Source organism: Nycticebus coucang, chromosome X, assembly GCF_027406575.1.
Source record: "Nycticebus coucang isolate mNycCou1 chromosome X, mNycCou1.pri, whole genome shotgun sequence".
NCBI lineage: Eukaryota > Metazoa > Chordata > Mammalia > Primates > Lorisidae > Nycticebus > Nycticebus coucang.
The window spans coordinates 183,261,355-183,279,752 of record NC_069804.1 but is presented as its reverse complement, the minus strand read 5'-3'; the positions used below and the strand labels follow the sequence as shown (position 1 = coordinate 183,279,752).

General features: G+C 37.4%; 1 protein-coding gene across 3 annotated transcripts in view; it reads left to right on the top strand.

Moving 5' to 3' along the window:
• Nucleotides 1–260: 260 nt before the first annotated feature.
• Nucleotides 261–18,398, top strand: part of GABRA3 (gamma-aminobutyric acid type A receptor subunit alpha3) — a 281,030-nt gene continuing 262,892 nt past the window's right edge. The window contains exon 1 of one of the 3 annotated variants that reach the window (XM_053580853.1): nt 261–289. The gene's annotated coding sequence lies outside the window, so the exon portion shown is untranslated. Of the gene's footprint in view, nt 290–686; nt 860–18,398 lie in introns of those variants that run through there. The other 2 variants (XM_053580854.1, XM_053580852.1) reach the window with 2 other exon arrangements.

Here is an 18,398-nt window from a genome sequence, read left to right as displayed (position 1 = left end):
GTCCACATGCATTTCTATTTGGTTGAGGGTGGGGGTGGAAGTTAGGTCAATAGGAGATCAATGTGGTTGAACTGTTTCTTCATAGTGGAGTGGGAATGACAAGCACTTTGATGTACATTTTTCTGCTTATTATTGTCTTCAGAAATGGAATCTGAACAGACAGGATTGTTGAACCTTTATTTGGAGCCTGGGTTAGAAGGCACGCCCATAGGGATATAAGGGAGAGAGAAAGAGAAGAGGCTCACTCTTCGGTCTTGGAGCAGCAAGTAAGCATCACACATCAGCTACGGTAATCCATTACTTCCTTTATCCTCCTATTCGCTCTTACCCTTTTGCTCTCTTTCTCTTCCCCTGGTCTGCTCTGCTCCTCCCCTTCCCTCTGAGCTTCCCTCTAGTTCTCTGCTGGATATCTTAAAGAATAAAATACTACTTTAGTTTTTCGTAAGGCAGTCACAGAGCTAAAGCCTTGCAGCGCTGTATTCAGAGCCCCAGAACTGCCGCGTGCTCAGCACCAGGCAGTGGTGAACCCAAAGCCAGAAAAGGGGGAGGGGAGCAGGGGAGGGGAGGAGGGGAGGGAGAGACTCACAGAGAGGGAGAGGGGGAGAGAGGCAGAGAGAGAGAGGGAGAGAGAAGAGAGGGAGGGAGGGAGGAAGAGAGAGGGAGGGAGAGAGACAGAGGGAGAGCGTGAGCGCGCGCAAGCTAGCGAGCAAACCAGAGAGACAGACCGAGAGAGGGACCCGGAGAGAGACCCAGAGAAAGAGAAGCAGCAGCCGAGGTCTGTAAGGGCTCAACCTCCAACTTGTTTCAGTTCTTTCATCCTTCTTTCCTCTCAGCTTGGGGGAAGTGACTGTGGCGCTCGGTAAGAAACATAGATGTTCCTTCTCCCCCCTCCCCCAGCTCAGGTCTCCTTTAGCGATAGCATCTCTCCCTCGTACGGAGAGTCTCCTTGGGTTGGCCGGGGAGGCGAGACATGCTCTGCAGCTGTGATGCTATCCTGGGTTCCCCAGTGGGGCTGGTGGAAGCCCAGAGGCGGCATCTGGGAAGGGAGGAACTGGGGTAAAACCTGATTTGGGGAAAGGGGGGTTGCGATGTGGTGTATGCGTGATTTGCTTTATTGTCAGTGAATTGCTTTGTTTCTCTTTAGAAGCAGGTCAGCATTGACCTTGCAAATTGCTTGGGGGGGCGGCAGCTGCTGCAGAAAGCCACTGAGTGGCCCCTAGCCAGAGCAGACAGCACTGTCATGACCCCCCAGACAGCCCTAGGCGTGGGGATGGGGTAATGGCTGGAGCTTCCTCCCTCCTTTAACTCTTTCTCTGCAGCTCTTCTTGCTGCTGGAAATGAAAAAGAAGGACTGTACCTTAAAGCCCTTTCCTCCATCCCCCAACCCTCCCCCAGATGCAAGTGAGTAGAAAGTTGTAAATAACTGCTTCTTTTGAAGCAGGTTGAGACCACTCACCTTCCTTTAGGAGGCTCACTGTGGGGTTGGGCCTGACTCCCTCCACAAACTTGGGAGGTTCCTCTTGATTTTGGGGGGAAGCCCCATTGCCTGCCCACCCTCAATCCCAGAGAGTTGCGCCAACAGCCTAGGGATTTGGACACCCCACCCTGACCCACTGATAAGCATCAAGTTAGGTCCAGCACTGTCTTTGGGAGGGAGGAAACACCTGTCTGGAACTGGCTTCCCAGTTTGTTGCTCTCTGACTGTGGCTGTGGGGTGGCATGGGCAGGAGGACTGGGGGAGGGGAGGCTGATGGATTTGAGGAGAGCAGGGTGAGGAGCCAGAATTCCTAGCATGAGTGGTTTGGCTTAGTGAGGGTCAGCAGGTTCTGATCCTCTGGAGCTATGCAAAAACTGGCTGAAGCTCTTGTAGTATAGCTCCTCTGAACTGGTAGGGGAAGGGATCTGATCGCTTGATGGAGGCTTGTGCTTGTAATAGTAATTATGGCACTCATAACACAAATCATTAACATTTTTGAGCCTGTAGTATGTTTCAGATCCTGGGTTGACGATTTAATGTTTATTACCTTGTTGAATTCTTACATCAACCCTATGAAGCAGACACTATTATTATCCTTGGTTTACTGATGAGAAAATGAGGCACAGAGAGGTTAAGAAACTTGTCCAAGATTATACAGCAATTAAATGTCTCAATTGGAAATTAAAACCCAGGCAACCTGGGTCTAGATAGAATCCATGGTCTTGACCATTAAACACTACTGCCTCCTTGGGGATAGTTTTGCATATTTGTCTGTTAGGCAGGTGTAGGGACAACAGAAACAGTGGTGCTTAGCAAGATTTTTTGAAAAGTAGTGGTCTGCTCTTTGTGTGGAGTAACAAGGACTTAGGCTGGAGCCAGGCCTCACCTGAGTTTCCAGGAGGGGCTGCTGGAGAGGCTTTCTTTGGCCAGGCTACCTTTCTTTAAAAATGATGACCGGAAAGAATTCGCTTTTCCACTGCCATACCCTCATCCACCCCACATTCAGCTTAACCCTGTGCCTTACAGCAACACACCTTACTCTTATTTCCTGAGAGATGGAGTTTTCCTGTACTGAAAATTTTACAGTACTAAAACCTTGGAACTGGAAGGAACCTTAAAGATCATTAAGCTTTACTTCCCCACCCAGTTCTTCAATTTGTCTTAAGCATCCAATTTCTTGACTGATTTCTATTTGAACCCTCTGCAGTGGAAGAGAGCGCATTAGGTGGTTCTTTGTGTCACTGAGCCACTCTGATTATCAGAAAGTATTTCCCATTATAAGCCCAAATCTGTTGCCCTGCAACTTCTATTCATTGCTTCTTTGGGACTATCTGGAACAAATTTGCTTTTTAAAAATAATAGTTCTTCAATTAATTGAATACTACAATTATGCCTTTTTGTCAATCTTCAGATCTAACAAGACTATAGGACTGTCATTTCTCTCAGTCTGGAGACTGGATTTTCCTTAAAATGGCCTAATATCCCACTCGTTTGTCAGTCACAAACTGCTCAGACTGAGCTATCTCAAGCAGTGCTGATAGTGAGTTTTCTTTTCCTTGGAAAAGCTTGCTATCTGGTGTCAACTGGACTGACGAGAACAAAGAAAGTCTCTTTTGTATTCCTAGAAGCCAGGAATCTGTTGCTACTAGTCCTTCTAAAGCCCCAAAGTATCTATGTAGCACCCAGACAATAAGCATGTGGGAAGATTTGGGTGACTTCCAGGATTAAGGGCAATTATCAAAAAGAAGACATTGGAAATAGAGGTGATTGAAGGTTCGTACAGTATGGATGGCAGACAGATCAATTGATACAACAGAAAGTATCTCAAAAATAATGACATCACTTGAGGGGATGGCACAGAGTGGAACTGGGTAGAAAAGGATGTGGGATGTGGTATGCTACACTGGAACACTGACCTGCTGTGTGCAAATCTGGGTTCCATTCCTGGCTCTGACAATTTACCAATTACCTTGGACACGTGATTTCTCCTTCATGGATCTCAGTATTTCCATCTATAAAATGATGAGGTGGACTCTTTCCAAGGAAGGGTCTTACAGCTGTGCAATTCTCAATCTGAAGGAAATCACAAAATCTCAGGGTTATGGGTGGCTTTACAAATCATTTAGATGAGTGCTTTTCACACTTTTAATGTGCAAAAAATCCCCTGGGAATCTTGTTAAAAGGCTAATTCTGAGTCAGGGGATTGAGGGAAGAGACCTGAAATTTTGCATTTTTAACAAGCTTCCAAGTGATCCTGAGACTGCTGTTCCACTGACCACGCTTTAAGTGGCAATACTGGAGCAGTTTTTATCAAATGATCTTAGTGAAGGACTAGTTGTCTGTATTTTTCGTCCATCACAGAAGATTGTTACTTTAGTACAATGCATTAATTACGAATTACTAGGAAAGGAAAAAGACACAAAGTATAATCCCGTATTTTTACTATTAGATTCAACAGACATAAAATTATTTTTTTCAATTGCTGTAACATCTTCTAAGTGCTTACTGTCACATTTCTCCACTTCAGTTATTATTGTCTTGTAATAAAAGTTCACAAACAGGATGGGTCTGCAGACCACACTTTGAGCAATACTAATCTAGGCTAGCTGACCATCTCATTTAAGATGCTCAAATTAAGCCCAGGTATAACTTCTAAATTACCTGTCAGATGATCTTTCACCCTGTAGTCAAATATCTCCTTTGGTGGAGAACTAAGCATGTACACAAAGTAGCATTATTCGGATGTTGTGACTGCTAAAACATTTTTTTTCTAAAAATTCTTAGTTCCTTATATCTTCTATAAATTCCACTTATGGATTGTATATTCTAAATGGGTGAGAGACTGTATCGGTTCAATTTACTGTAACCTCAGCCATTAGCCTAGTGTATGGGGAGTGGGTGCTTAATACATGTTTGTTGAATGAGTGAATGAACCATTGTTGTTAGTCATGGGATCACATATTCATTAAAGAAAGGTAATTTTAGCTTTCTTCCACATTGGGAAGGCAGTGTGCATTCTCTTTTATACATCTTCTTATAGAAGGCCAGTTTGACTATTTCAGAGCTGTACCTGAAATCTCAATTTTATTTTGAAGGAATTTTAGGAAGCCAGGCAAAGATGGCATACATCGTAAGTCTTACATCTTTACCTTTCAACAATTCAGTCATTCACCTTAATTATTCTTATTATTAGAGCTCACAAGAAGGCCCTTTCCTTGTTCTATTCTTGAGATGGCTGAAATTGTGACTGTCTTGAGAGCTAAGGAAAGAATGGAGTATATTCTAAAATGTGTAGTAATTCTGGGCATTAGGTGATATTTCTGCTACTGCTAATTTTAAAATAAACTAAACTCACTGAGAATAAAATCCTACAGGATACTGTGAAATACAGATGAGGCGATTATCCCATACTCAGTAGCGTAATGGTCTAGGTAGGTAGTCTATTCTCAGGGGGAAGATGTATGTATGATTTTAAGAAGGGAAAGGGAAATACTGGTTGCTAATAGAAGAAAAAAATTATATTTAAAACATGATTTTAAAGGCATTTATGTTGGTGCAAAATATGTCTCCTCATTATACACAGGAGGAGGCATAAAAATCTCCAGGATATATATTTTGAAGGTGCTTTACTCTTTAAAAAATGATTTCTTAAAAAGAATAAGTATTACATATATTTTTGAAGAGAAGGGGAGGTGGATGGAGATAGAATTATGTAAGTCATTATAGCATAAAATAACTTTTTAGAACAGAACATGAGAAGCCCAGAAATGGCAGGGCCCTTAGCAATCATGGCTTATCACCCACTACATATGGTCATCTATTTTCTATCTATGGAATGGTTCCAGGAAAGGTTGCTTAATAGCACTTGACAATAGACAGCTGTAATTGTTAGCAAGTTATTCTTCATACTGATCTGGAATCTGTCCTCTGGATCCAACCCATTGGTCTTCCTCCTTGGAGCAATAGCAATGCTGAGCAATTTCTATTTCTCTTTCCTGTAATAGCCATTCAAATGTTTAAAGATGGTTTATTCTTTAAGGCTGCATAATATTCCATGGTGTACATATACCACGATTTATTAATCCATTCATGGATCGATGGGCACTTGGGCTTCTTCCATGACTTAGCAATTAGGAATTGGGCTGCAGTAAACATTCTGGTATAAATATCTTTGTTATGATGTGATTTTTGGTCTTCTGGGTATATACCTAGTAGAGGAATTGTAGGATCGAATGGCAGGTCTATTTTTAGAGCTCTAAGTGTTCTCCAAACATCTTTCCAAAAGGAAAGTATTAGTTTGCATTCCCACCAGTAGTGTAGAAGTGTTCCCTTTTCTCCGCATGCATGCCAACATCTCTGGTCTTGGGATTTTGTGATATGGGCTAATCTTACTGGAGTTAGATGATATCTCAAAGTAGTTTTTTTTTTTTTTTTTTGGTTTTTGGCTGGGGCTAGGTTTGAACCCGCCACCTCTGGCATATGGGACCGGCGCCCTACTCCTTGAGCCAGAGGCGCCGCCCATCTCAAAGTAGTTTTGATTTGCATTTCTCTGATGATTAAGGATGATGAACATTTTTTCATATGTCTGTAGGCCGTGAGCCTGTCTTCTTCAGAGAAGTTTCTCTTCAAGTCCTTTGCCCAGCCTGAGATGGGATCACTTGTTCTTTTCTTGCTAATACATTTGAGTTCTCTGTGGATTCTGGTTATTAAACCTTTGTCGGAGACATAACCTGCAAATATCTTCTCCCATTCTGAGGGCTGTCAGCCTGCTTTACTTACTGTGTTCTTGGCTGTGCAGAAGGTTTTTAGTTTGATCAGGTCCCAGTAGTGTATTTTTGATGCTACTTCAATTGCTCGGGGGATCCTCCTCATAATATATTCGCCCAGGCGGATTTCTTCAAGAGTTTTCCCTGCACTTTCTTCTAGTATTTTTATAGTTTCATGTCTTAAGATGGAGACTTTACCTCTTTCATGTTTACATAGATGGAGCTGGAACATATTCTTCTTAGCAGAGTATCTCAAGAATGGAAGGAAAAGTATCCAATGTACTCAGCCCTACTATGAAACTAATTTATAGCTTTCATATGAAAACTATAACCCAATTATAACCTAAGAATATGAGGAAAGGGGAAAGGGATGGGAGAGTAGGGGGCAGGATGGGCGGAGGAAGGGTAATTGGTGGGACCACACCTACGGTGCATCTTACAAAGGTACATGTGAAACTTAATAAATGTAGAATATAAATGTCTTAACACAATAACTAAGAAAATGCCAGGAAGGCTATGCTAACCAGTGTGATGAAAATATGTCAAATGGTATATAAAACCAGTGTATGGTGCCCCATGATCACATTCATGTACACAGCTATGATTTAATAAAAAAAAAGATGGTTTATTCTTCTTTTCATCTTTTCTCCAGCTTACTTATTCCTAGTTCTTGAGTTCATGTGATATATATTTTGAGTATCTTCAATGGCACTCCAGTTTTCAATATCTTTCTTAAGTATGATGTTTAAACCTTGACCTAGTACTCTAGGCATAACTGTCCAGCACTGTCATCTAAAATATTTTGTGTATTTTTCCAATCTAACTTAAGACTGTATTATCTATCATTAAATTATTTTTTTTAAACTGATTATAGCAGGAAAAAACAGCCTCATTATAGCAAATTTGGAAAATGAAGAGACATTAACACAAATCACCTCTAAATCCCTAGTGCAGAGATAACTTGCTGTATTTCCTTCCAGGTGTGTTTTCACGTGTACATAATTGAGTTTCTATCTTATATGTACTATTTTATATCCAGCTTTTCCATTGGTGTTATATTGCAAGCATTGCCCCTGTCATTCAGCAGCCTTCAACCAATTTGTAATGGCTGCAGACTTTTCAGTTGTACCATTTCTATCATAATTATTTGATTGATCCCATATTGGTCATTTAACTTATCTTTGCTTCTTTGAAGCCCACCTTTTTGGGGTCTTCATTCAAATGTCACCTTGATGAGGTCTCCTATAATGATCTTGCATAAAAATACAAACTATTCTCCCCCAACACTCTTCCCTTTTCTTGCTTAATTTTTTCCCCCTTGGTTTGTATCATTGCCTAACAGACTAGGTATTTTACTTGTTGTTTGGGTACTTGTACTAACATATAAGTCCTCCAAGCACAGGGATTTTCCTATTTTTTTCACTGTTGCATCCCTTAGTCTCTAGAATAAATGTCTGACACATCGTAGATTCTTACTCAGTATTTGTTGAATGATTTAGTTAAGATGAACTTTTATAAGAGGATTACTAAGGATACTAACTTTTAAAAGGCTTTTGAAACATATGTGCTGAGGTCCCGGTATGTAAGATTGTCAATTTCTGTTTATACACCTGTGCCATTGCTGGGTATAGTCATTCTTCTAAAATCTTTGCCAATCTGACAGGGGCAAAATGATATCTTACTATTTTAGCATATGTTTCTGTTATTGTAGCGAGCATGAATACTTTTGTATATTTCTTCATCATTTTTGTTTTTTCTATGAACATCTATTCATGATTTTTGTACATTTTTCTATTGAGAATTTATATGTTTCTTGCCACTTTGCATTTTAAATTAACTTTTATACACAGCAATCTTAATTTTTATGTAATTATATCTATCTTTTCATTTGTAATTTCTCCTGATGAATTCATGTTTAAGAAGTTCTTCCCCATTCAAACTGGATAAGTGCTTAAATGGATTTTTTTGTTTGTTTTTTATTGCTTATGTTTAATCTCTCTGGAATTTATTTTGCTGTGTGGTGTGAGGTAATTTTCTAAATTGTTTTCCCTGTCAATTGTTTCACAGCACCAAATACTGAATAATTCATTTTTCCTCACTGTTCTGTAATCTATAAATTGTTATATATAGTAGGTTCTTTTGGGGATTTATTTATTTTTTGTTTCTTTTAGTCTGTCTCTTCTTGTCCTAGTTACAAAGTTTAAATATTATTATAGCTGTAAAACAATTTTTATTACCTTAGCTCTTCTACTTACTACCTGTGTGGTCTCTATAAAGCTTCAATTTGTTTATCTATATATGGAGTGTATAATAGCAGTAATATATTTATTTTATGCTTTTAATTTTGTGAGGGGGATCTTTGTTCCATTATTTCTGCTAGCTGATTATGGCTGGGGTCCAGGGAATTATTATTTATAAATTGAACTTCAATTTCTTCACTGTGTTCAAATTTATTATTGTAGATTTATAGTTTACAAGTTTATTTATTCTGGTAAAATAAAAATACATAGCAAGTAACTCAGAGAAAGATCCAATAACACATATATAACTGAGAATGAACAAATGAACAAATTTTAGTTAGCATTTTGTCATTTTTGCTTCAGATATGTTTAAAGTAAATAAAACTCTAACTTCCTTTGTGTCTAGCCCTAGCTTTATTCCTTTCCACGTCCTTCCAAACATGAAACCAGAGCTGCTCACATTTGCTTAATTTCTCTTGGGTTGCTTTTTCTTACTGATGTGAAATATTTCTTTATATATTCTGGATCCTAATTATTTGTCATTTATATATGCTGCATATATCTGCTTCTAGTATGTTACTTGGCTTTTAATCTTATGGGGTTCCTTATGATGCAGAAGTTTTACATTTTTATGTCAAGTTTATCAATCTCTTCAAGTATTGTGAGTTTAGTATTATGTTTTAGAAATATTTCTGATACCATGATTATAAAAAATGTTCTCCAAATTTGTTTGAAAAGAAGTTTAACATTTTTTACACTTAGCTCTCTAATCCATCTGGATTTTATTCTTGAATATTATATGAAATGTGAATCAATTTTTTCTATGTAAAATACCATTTGTTTTAAATATCATTTATACACAGCTAGTTTAGAATATAAACTCGAACATATTGCCTAGTTTCCATATGTGCTTGGGTCAATTTCTAGGCTTTCTATTACGTTTCATCAGTCCATTTGTCTATACTTGTGTTGATAAGGAATCTTGATATTTGTAAGTTCAAGTTATTTTTCACTCCCTGCCCTCACCCACACTCATACCACTTTTCTTAGTCTTTCTGGATTATCTTGATTATTTTTGGCCTTTTGCTCTTATATATTGATTTTAAAATAAGATTATCAAATTCTAAGCAAATCATGGGTTAATTTTGAAATTGTAGAATGATTTGGAGAAGAATTGACATATTTTTCACAGAGAGACTTCCTATTCATGAATTTGCTGTATCTTGGCATTTATTCAAGTCTATTTTTATAACTCTTGATAAAAGGTTTGTAATTTTGTTAATAATATTCGTACATAGTAGACATATTCCTAGGCATCCTTTACTTTTCTGTTGTGTTTATTAGCATATAATATGAGTAAAATAAAATTTATCTTTTGTAAGTGTCAAATTTGAGTTTTGACAAATGTATATTATCATGCAACCACCTCACCACCACCATCACAATAAAGATAGAGAAAATTTCCTTCACCTTAAAAGATTCCTTTATGCCTCTTTGCTTTGTGAAGCAAATGATGCGACTATTGATCTATTTTGTGTCCTTAAAGTTTTGCTTCTTTTTTGCTGTCACATCGATGAAACTATATAGTATATACACAGATGAATCTTCTTAGCACATGCTTAGAAGATTCATCCATGTTGCATGATTTTTTATTACCGCTTGTTCTTTATTATTACTGAGTGATTTGTCCATTCATGAGTTGATGGTCACTTAGGTTGTTTCAACTTTTTGGTTATTATAAATAAAGTTGTTATAAATGTTCTTGTACAGGTTTCTGTTAGCACACGTATAGTAGAGCCTCTGAAAGTTGACCCCCAAGGGACCGTAATGAACAGGTCAATACATGGAGGTGGTCAATATAAGGAACTGGGCCTAAGATACTGATACGTACACAGAGTGCATGTCCAGTCTATGAAAATTAGGTCAACTTAAGGGAGTGGTCAAAGTTGGGAGGTGGTCAATATGAAGGTTCTGCTGTATTTTTGTTTATACTAGGAAAATACGTAAGAAGGAGTTATGGGGGTGATATGAGAAGCAAATGTCTACCTTTATAAGAAACTGCAAAATTGTTCTCCAAAGTAACTATATAATTTTATAGTCTAACTAGTAGGGTATAAGAGTCTCAGCTCTTAATATCCACACTAGCATTTGTCATTTTCAGTCTTTTAAAAAAATAATAAACTTTATTTTAGAACAGTTTGAGATTTACAAAAGTTAAACAAAGAGTTACCATATTTCCTCTGTTTCCCCTTGCATTAATGTGGCACATTTGTCACCGTTGATGAACTGATATTGATACATTATGATTAACTCAAGTCCATAGTTTTCCTTTGGGTTCACTCTTTGTGTTCTACAAATTTGTGCTCTACCTATTCATCCCTCCATCCTGCCTTAATTCCGGGTAACCACTGAAGTTTTCAATTTCTAGAGTTTTGCCTTTTCTAGAATGGCACATAGCTGAAATCTGACAATAATAGCTTTGGGGAGTGGTTTCATTCTCTTAGAATTATGCATTTAAGGTTCCTCCATGTCTTTTCATGGCTTGGTAGATCATATATTTTTATTGCTGAATAATATTCTATTGTCTGCATGTACCACAGTTTGTTTATCTTAGTATCTTAGAAGAACATCTTAGTTGCTTCCAAGTTTTGGCAGTTATGAATAAAGTTGCTATAAACATTTGTGTGCAAGTTTTGTGTGGATATATTTTCAACTTCTTTAGGAAAATTATGCCAAGGAGTGTAATTGCTTGGATCATATGGTAAGTCTATGTTTAGCTTTTTAAAAAACTACCCAACTGTCTTCAAAGAGGCTATATCTTTTTGCATTGCATCAGCAACAAATAAGTATTCCAGTGGGTCCACATCTTTACTAGCATTTGGGGTATTGTCAACATTTTGGATATGGGCCATTCTAATAGGTGTGTTAGTGGTACGTCATTCTTGTTTTAATTTTCAATATCCTAACGACATGATTCGAGCATCTTTTTATGTAATTATTTTCCATTTATATGTCTTCCTTACCTAGGTGTCTGTTCAGTTCTTTTGCCCATTTTTAACTGTTTTTTTTCTTTTCTGACTGTCATGTTTTAAGATTTCTTTGTATATTGTTTCATGTCTTAGATTTAATTTTTTTATCCACCTTGGGTCAGTTTTTATAAAGGGTGAAAGGTGTGGGTCAAGTTTCAGTCTTTTACATGTGCTTATCCAGTTCTCCAGCATCATTTATTGAATAGGGGTTCTTTTCCCTAGTAAATGCTTTTGTTTGATTTATCAAAGATCAGAAAGCAAGTAGAAGAAAGTGTGATGGGGAGCACCTGTAGCTCTTGGTGATGGGTGGCACCTGTAGCTCAGTCAGTAGCGTGCTGGCCACATACACCAAGGCTGACCTGGCCTGGGCCATCTAAAACAATAATGACAACTGCAACAACAACAACAACAACAAAATAGCTGGGCATTGTGGTGGGCGCCTGTAGTCCCAGCTACTGGGGAGCCTGAGGTAAGAGAATTGCTTAAGCCCAAGAGTTTGAGGTTGCTGGGAGCTGTGACACCACAGCACTCTACTCAGAGTGACTGCTTGAGACTCTGTCTCAAAAAACAAACAAACAAACAAACCAAAAAACCAAAACTCTTGGTGATGTTGGACTGGGGGAAGATTTTATGACAAAGACCTCAGTGGCCATTGCAACAACAACAAAAATTGACAAAGGGGACTTAATTAAAGTTGAAAAGCTTCTGCACAGCTGAGGACACAGCAAGTAAAGCAAAAAGACAACCTTCAGAATGGGAAAAGATATTTTCAGGGTATCAGTCTCACGAAAGGGTGATAACTAGAATCTACAGAGAACTGAAATTAGCAGAAAAAGATCAAACAATCCCATCTACCTCTGGGCAAGAGATATAGACAGAATCATCTCTGATGAAGATAGACAAATGGCTAACAAACATTTGAGAAAATGCTCATCATCCCTGATCATCAGAGAAATACAAATCAAAACCACCCTGAGATATCACCTAAACCCAGTGAGAATAGCCCACATCACAAAGTCTCAAAGCTTCAGGTGTTGGTGTGGACGTGGAGAGAAGGGAACACTTCTACACTGCTGGTGGGACTGCAAACTAATACAACCTTTTTGGAAGGAAGTATGGAGAATCCTCAAAGAACTTGAATTAGACCTCCCATTTGATCCTGCAATCTACCCAGAAGAAAAAAAAAATCCTTTTATCATAAGAACATTTGCACTAGACTATTTATCACAGCTCAATTTACAGTCACCAAAACATGGAAACAATGTAAGTGCCCACCAACCCAAATGGATTAAGAAGCTGTAGTGTATTTATACCATGGAATACTATTCAACCATTAAAAAAGATGGAGGTGTGTCACACTTTATGGGGGCAAGACATGATTGCAAGAGGGACTTTACCTAACAATTGCAATCAGTGTAACTGGCTTATTGTACCCTCAATGAATCCCCAACAATAAAAAAAAAAGAAAAAAAAAAGATGGAGGTGATACATCTTTTGTATTAACCTGGGTAGAGGTGGAACACATCCTACTTAGTAAAGCATCACAAAATGGAGAAGCAAGAATTTAATGTACTTAATTCTAATATGAAGGCAGTAGATGATCTAATACAAGGTGTGGGGTAGAGCATGAGTGATGGGGGAGAGGGGAGGAGAGAGGAGGATTGGGGGTCACAGTATATGGCACACCTCTTGGGGGCGGGAAACAATTACAAGAGGGACTTTACCTAACAAACGCAATCAGTGTAACCTAATTCTTTGTACCCTCAATGAATCCCAAACAATGAAGATAAAGATTTCTTTGTATATTTTATTTTATTTTTATTGCTGGGGATTTATTGAGGGTACAAAGAACCAGGTTACACTGATTGCATTTGTTAGGTAAAGTCCCTCTTATAACAAGTGACCCATCCCTAAGAGGTGTGTCACACCCTGTTTTCCCCCACCTTCTCCCTACTTCTTTCTCCCTGCACCCCCTTTTTCCACCCACAATATGTACTAGGTCATCAGTTGTCCTCATATCAGAATTGAGTACATGGGATTTTTGTTTCTCCATTCTTGTGATGCTTTACTAAGAATAATGTGTTCCATTTCCAATCCAGGTTAATACAAGAGATGTAAAGCCTCCATCTTTTTTAATGGTTGAATAGTATTCCATGGTATACATATACTACAGCTTCTTAATCCATTCCTGGGTTGGTGAACAATAGGCCATTTCCACATTTTGGTCATTGTAAATTGAGCTGCGATAAACAGCCTAGTGCAGGCTCGGCTCCTGTGGCTCAAGTGGCTAAGGCGCCAGCCACATACACCTGAGCTGGCAGGTTCGAATCCAGCCTGGGCCTGCCAAACAACAATGATGGCTGCAACAAAAAATAGGCGGGTGTTGTGGCGGGTGCCTGTAGTCCCAGCTACTTGGGAGGTGGAGGCAGGAGAATTGCTTGAGCACAGAATTTGGAGCTTGCTGTGGGCTGTAATGCCACTGCACTGTACCCAGGATGACAGCTTGAGGCTCTGTGTCAAAAAAAAAAATCTAGTGCAAATGTGCTTATGATAAAAGAATTTTTTCTTACTCTGGGTAGATGCCCAGTAATAGTATTGCAGGATCAAATGGGAGGTCTAGCTTGAGTTCTTTGAGGGTTCTCCATACTTCCTTCCAAAAAGGTTGTATTAGTTTTTAGTCCCACCAGGAATGTGCAAGTGTTCCCTTCTCTCCACATCCACATCAGCATCTGCAGCTTTGAGATTTTGTGATGTGGGCTGTTCTTACTGGGATTAGATGACATTTCAGGGTGGTTTTGATTAGCATTTCTCTGATAATTAGGGATGATGAGCGTTTTTTCAAATGTTTGCTAGCCATTCATCTGTCTTCTTTAGAGAAGGTTCTATTCATTTCTCTTGCCCATTGATATAAGGGATTGTTGGCTCTTTTTATGTTGATTAATTTGAGTTCTGTTTAGATCCTAGTTATCAAGCTTTTGTCCAACTCATAATATGCAAATATCTTTTCCCATTGTGTAGGTTGTCTGTTTGCTTTGGTCATTGTCTCCTTAGCTGTGCAGAAGCTATTGAGTTTAATTAAATCCCATTTGTTTATTTTTGTTGTTGTTGCAATTGCCACATAAGTCTTTCTCATAAAGTCTTTTCCCCAGGCTGATATCTTCAAGTGTTTTCCCTGCATTTTCTTTGAGGATTTTTATTGTTTCATGCCTTAGATTTATTCTTTGTGTATTTTAAATACAGTTAAGTCCTGTATCAGATATGTGTTTTGCAAATATTTTATCCTGGTCTCTATTTATATTTTTATTCCCTTAACAGTATTTTTTACAGAGAAAATATTTTAAATATTTATGAAGTCCAATTTATCTATTTTTACTTTCATGGATCATGCTGTCTTTGCTCCTATGTTATCTTCTAGGAGTTTCATGGTGTTGCATTTTACTATCTGTGACCCATTTTGAGTTAATTTTTGTAAAGATGGTAAAGTCTGTGTCTAGATTCATCTTTTTTCAGCACATGGATGTCCAGCATCTTTTGTTGAGTTTGTATTGCTTTTGCTCCTTTGTCAAAGATCAGTCGACTATATTTGTGTGAGCCTATTTATGGGGTCCCTGTTCCATTAATCTAATTGTCTACTCTTTTCCAATACCACACTGTCTTGTCTACTCTAGCTTTGTAATAATTCTTGAAGTCAGATAGTGTCAACATTATTAAACTCCTTAAGTATTGTGTTTACTATTCTGGGTCTTTTGCCTTCCCACATAAGCTTCAGAATCAGTTTATTGACATCCACAAAATAACTTGGGGGGATTTTGATTGGAATTCTATTGAATCTATACATCAGTTGAGAAAAATTGATCTTTTTAAAAATTTAAGATTAATATGAGAATACAAATGATTAGGTTACAATGTTTGCATTTGTTAGGTAGAGTCCCTGTTGTAGTTGTGTTCCACACCCAGGAGGTGTGCCATATACCCTTACATTGTGCCCATTAGGTGAGAGCACACCAATTCCCTTCCTCCTTCCCTCTCTCCCCAGCTTAAGTTAAATTGAGCTTTTCTCTTGTGTGGGTATGTATTAGTTTGTCTACTGGCTTCATATTAGTATTGAGTACACTGGATACTTGCTTTTCCATTCTTATGATACTTTACTAAGAAGAATGTGTTTCTACTCCATGCAGGTTAATAGAAAATATGCAAAGTATCTTTTTTATGGCTGCATAGTATTCCATGGGATACATATACCACAGTTCATTCATCCATTCATGGGTTAGTGGGCACCCAGGTTGTTTCCATATCTGGTGACTGTAAATTGAGCTGCAACAAATAATGTAGTGCAAATGTCCTTGTGATAAAATGATTTTTTTGAGAAGACTGATCTTAACAATAATGAGTCTTTCTTTCTTTTTTCTTTTTTTTTTAATTATTTCTATTTGATGAAATCATGTGAATAAGACATTACATGACCATCTTTCTCCAATAGGCCCACTTGATATCATTAAGTGAGATACTCATTTGGTAGTGTACAAGAATAATGAGTCTTTCTATCCAACGATATTGCTTCTTCCGATCCATGACCGTGAAATCTCTTTATTTATTTAGATCTTTGATTTTTTCACCATAGGTTTATAGTTTTCCTTATTTAGATCATATACCTATTTTGTTAGATTTACAACCTAATCTTTTGGTGCTAATGTAAATGGTGTTGTGTTTTTAATTTCAAATTCCAGTTGATCATTGCTGGTATACAGGAAAGTAATTGACTTTTGTATATTGACTTTGTACTCTGTCTTGTATTTCTAGTGAACATGTAGTGATCACTAATTGTAGTTTAGTTTGTAGTTTCCTGTGATTAATGATAGTGCTGCTCATTTGCATGTCTTCTGTGGAGAAACGTCCATTCAATTTGTTTGCCCATTCTAAAATTGGGATGTTTATTTTCTTATTATTGGGTTGTTATGTGTGCTTATATTATACAGGGTGTCAAAAAGGTTGCCATATGTAGGCAAAATTAAAAACCTCACAAATCAACAGATATCTTGGAATGTGTTCAGCATGATACAGTACAGTAATGTTTCAAGGTTCACAGATTAGATCAAAGAGATAGAATAGAGTTCGTGTGTGTGTGTGTGTAGAAAGAGGTGGTCAACATGTAGAGAATATTTTTAAAATACTTTGTAAAATTTTGTAATGAATATTTGGTAAATAAAGGGACATGTAGCTACAATTTCCCATGTTCCATGTCAACACTGGGGACACCCTATATATACATATACAACCCACACATGAATATACATATATACTCACATATATGCACACACATATGCACTATATAATATACAGTATAATACAAATCCTTTAAAAAGTACATTTTGAAAATATTTTCTGCCCTTCTGTGAATCGTCTTTTGATTTTAACTGTTTTTCTATTATGATTTGTACCTTTTGTATCCTAAGAAGTCTCTGCCTTAATTTCAAAATTATCTTCTCTTTTGTTTTGTTCTAGAGTATTATAGTTTCAGTTCTTTGGTTTATATCTTTGATGCATTTTTTTATTACTAAATCATAGCTGTGTACATTAATGCGATCATGGGGCACCATACACTGGTTTTATACACAGTTTGACACATTTTCATCACACTGGTTAACATAGCCTTCCTGGCATTTTCTTAGTTATTGTGTTAAGACATTTATATTCTACATTTACTAAGTTTCACATGTACCCTTGTAAGATGCACCGCAGGTGTAATCCCACCAATCACCCTCCCTCTGCCCCCTCCCCCCTCCCTCCCCTCCTTCTCCCCCTTCCCCCTATTCTTAGGTTGTAACTGGGTTATAGCTTTCATGTGAAAGCCATAAATTAGTTTCATAGTAGGGCTGAGTACATTGGATACTTTTTCTTCTGTTCTTGAGATACTTTACTATGACTTTCGTCTTTGGGGCAAGGCAAAATTCTAGGCATATACACTTATTTTTCATATGGATCCTCAAGGATTCCAGCTCCATTCGTTGACAAGACTGCCTTTTGCCCATTGAATTACCTTGGCACCTTTGTCCAAGATCAACTGATCATATGTGTGTGGATCTACTTCTGAACTCTAGTCTATGTCTTTGATCTAATCTGTATAACCTTGAAACAGTACCACACTGTATCCATTATTATAGTTCAGTGGTTCTTAACTGAGGCAACTTTTCCCCCAGAGGAAATTTAGTAATATGTGGAGGGTATTTCGGTTGTCACAATTGGCATGCTACTGGCATCTAGTGGGTAGAGGCAAGTATCATTTTGCACAACAGTGTCCATGGTGTTGAGGTTGAGAAACCCTGCTATAGCATTATAATAAATCTTGAAACAAGATTTCAACAATCAATTATTCAATTATTTCAATGAAATAACAACTACTTTGTTCTTCATTTAAACAATATTTTTGGGTACCTACATCCTTCTTTTTCTATAGAAGTTGATAAATTGGCTTACCAATTTCTTTTCAAAAAGCCTACTAGAAGTTTAATGGGATCAAATTAAATGCAAAGATTAATTTGGGAAGAAATGACATGTAAACTATCTTGAGTCTCCTGGTACATTAATATGCTAAATGTTTCTATTGTTTTTTTAATGTAAATTCTCTCACCAATCTTTTGTCATTTTCAGTGTATAGGTCTTACATATATTTTATTAAATGTATCTTAAAAATTATATGCTTTTTGATACTATTATAAGTGGCATTTCTAAACATTTCAACTTCTGAATGTTTAATATGAGCATATGGAATTTTAGATTCTTGGTATTTTCTATGTAGATGATTATGCTATATGGTAATAAAGTTTTATTTCTTTTCTAGTTTGTATCTTTTCTGCTGTATTTTTATCTCAATTTTATTTTTTTGCTA